We start from the raw sequence: 2,500 nt of genomic DNA on the forward strand, positions 1-2,500 counted from the left end.
CCGCCTGACCCGACGGCGGCCCGCTGCCGCCGCCGCCGGGGAGGGGCGGGGGACGCGGCCCCCGGGGCGAAGAGGGCGCCCCCCCCGGTCTCGGAGCGCGGGCGGCAGCGCGCGAGAAGCGGGGGCTGCCGGCGCGGGGTGCGACGAGCCCCCGCCGGCCGAGCCCGCGCGGGCAGCCGGGAGGGAGCGGCGAGCGGCGACGACGGGGCGGCAGGCGCGAGCGTGCGAGAGCGCAAGAGGGCCTTCGGGGTCGGGGGGGGCGGCTCCCCCGACCCTCCCCGCACCGGGGCGGGCCGCTGCGGAGCGGCCCGCCCGGCCGGCCGGCCGCGCAGGGCGAGGCCTCCGGGCGTTCCGGGCGTGGCGCGCGGCGCCGGGCGGCGCCTTCGGCGGCGCCCCCCCGCCTCTCCCCTCCCCCACCCCCGCGGTGCGGGGGGGGGAGCTCGGGGCGGGGGGCTCCGCCGCCGACGCCGCCTTGGGCGGGCGAGGCCCTTGCCGGGTCGCGTCCCGCGCCGGCGGGCGGCCCGAGCCACGGCTCTCCTCCCGGGCGCAGCGCCGGGCTACTGAGGGAAACCCCGGGCCCCGGGCAGGAGGACGAGGCGGTGGCGGCGGACGTCGGGCGCGCCCCCGCGGGCGGACGCTCCCCCGAGGGCGGCAGCGGGGGAGGCACCCCCGCGGGGCCTGCAGGTCGTTTCCCTCACCCCAGGGCCAGGTACCTAGCGTCCGCGCCTCGGCGGCCCTCCCTCGGCGAGCGCCGGGGGTCGAAGGCCGCGGAGCCGGGCGGCGGTTTAAAGACGCGGGCGGCTCGATGCGACCCGCGGGGCGGCCGGGCGGTGGCGCCTCCAGGGGCGGGAGTCGCTCCCGCAGAGCCCCTGGCTGGGCGCCGCCCGTGCCCGTCGCGCGGGCAGCCGTGCCGGGGAGGGGTCCCGCTGCCCCCCCCTCTCCGCGGTCCGGTCTCGGCGGAGGAGACCGCGGCGCGGTCGGCCGCGGCCGGCCCGCCTGCCTCGAAACGGGTGGACCCCCCCCGGCGGGAGCGCGGGCTCTCCGCCGAGGGGGCGGCGAGCCCCCGCGGCGGGGGCTCGCCCGGCGGCCGCCGGGCCGCCGCGCCCCGCCCCGTCGCAGCGCTGCGGCGCGCTGCGCTCCGCTCCCTCCCCCTCGCCCCCCGGCGAGCGCTCGGCGGTCCCGCGCCGCCGGCCGCCGGCGAGGGCGGCACCCCGGCCGAGCGGCGGCGGCGCCGCTCGGCGTGTCGGCCGGCCGGAGGGCGCCCGCCGCCGGCCGCGGCTGTCCCGGCCCGGGCCCCGCCCGTCGCTTCCCCGCCGCCCTTCCCGGCCGCGCCGGGCGGGCGGGCGCGCGGGCGGGGGCGTCCCACTCCCGGTCTCCGCGTGGAAACGGGGAGAGCGGGCGCCGCCCCCGCCTTAGCGCCGTCCGCCTCGTCGCCTGGCGCGTGCCCGCGGAAGGGGGCCGAGGCGGGGGGCGGCGGCGGCGGCGGTTCCGGGCGGGCGGCCGCGCCGGCGCGGCGGCGGGCGCCGTCCGGCGGGCCGCGGGCGGCGTGCCGCGTCGCCGGCTCGGGCTCCGGCGGTCGCCGCCTCCGGCGCGGCCGGCGGCGGAGCCGCGGAGGCGCCGGCGGGGCGAGCCGCGGGAAGGGGAGCCGGCTGTCGTAGCGCGGCGCAGGTTGTGGGCGGAGGCGCGCGCGCGCGGGGGTCCGGCGGGGCGCCCCGCTGCTGCCGCCCGGCAGCAGCATCCGTTGTCCCGAGCGAGGCGGGCGGGCGGCGCGGCCGGGCGCGTCGCCGCCTCCGTGCGGAGGCCGGGCCGAGCCCGGGCGCCTGGGCCGCCTCCGAAACGCGCAAGGGGCGTCTGCCCGCTGTGGGTCGAGTCGGGAGCGCGGGCTCCCCGCCCTTGCCGTTCGGGGTTTTTTCCCGTTCCCTTTTTCCCTTCCGCTGGGTGTGCTCGTACGGTCAGGCGAGGCGAGGCCTCTCCGCCGCGGCCCGTGGCGCCGCGCCGCGGCCCCCTCCGCGCGGGCGGGGGGGGCGGGCCGGCGGGCGGGCGGGCGGTGGGCCGTCCTCCGAGAGGGGCCGCTGCTGGCGAGCGGTCCCGGCCCCCCCGCGCGCGCGGGGCGGTGCCGAAAGGCAGACAACTCTTAGCGGTGGATCACTCGGCTCGTGCGTCGATGAAGAACGCAGCTAGCTGCGAGAATTAATGTGAATTGCAGGACACATTGATCATCGACACTTCGAACGCACTTGCGGCCCCGGGTTCCTCCCGGGGCTACGCCTGTCTGAGCGTCGCTTGACGATCAATCGCCGGCTGGGCCGCCCCCCCTCCCCCCCCCTCCCCGGGGTGGGGAGGCGGCGGCCGCAGCGGCGCGGCTGGGGTGCCTCGCAGGCCCGCGCGCGGCCTCGGGCCGGGGAAGCGGTTCGCCGCCGCCCGGCGCCGTCGGCCCAAGGGCCTTCGTCCCCCTAAATCGAGACTCGGGGAGCGCTCCGAAGCTCCCCGCTCCCGGAGC

General features: G+C 82.8%; 1 non-coding gene across 1 annotated transcript; it reads left to right on the top strand.

Moving 5' to 3' along the window:
* The first annotated feature begins 2,129 nt into the window (after window positions 1-2,129).
* On the top strand, window positions 2,130-2,282 carry LOC142077188 (5.8S ribosomal RNA). The gene has a single exon (XR_012671608.1). It is a non-coding gene; the product is annotated as a 5.8S ribosomal RNA (ribosomal RNA).
* The last annotated feature ends 218 nt before the right edge of the window (window positions 2,283-2,500 follow it).

This window comes from Calonectris borealis, unplaced genomic scaffold, assembly GCF_964195595.1.
Source record: "Calonectris borealis unplaced genomic scaffold, bCalBor7.hap1.2 HAP1_SCAFFOLD_173, whole genome shotgun sequence".
NCBI classification, from domain to species: domain Eukaryota; kingdom Metazoa; phylum Chordata; class Aves; order Procellariiformes; family Procellariidae; genus Calonectris; species Calonectris borealis.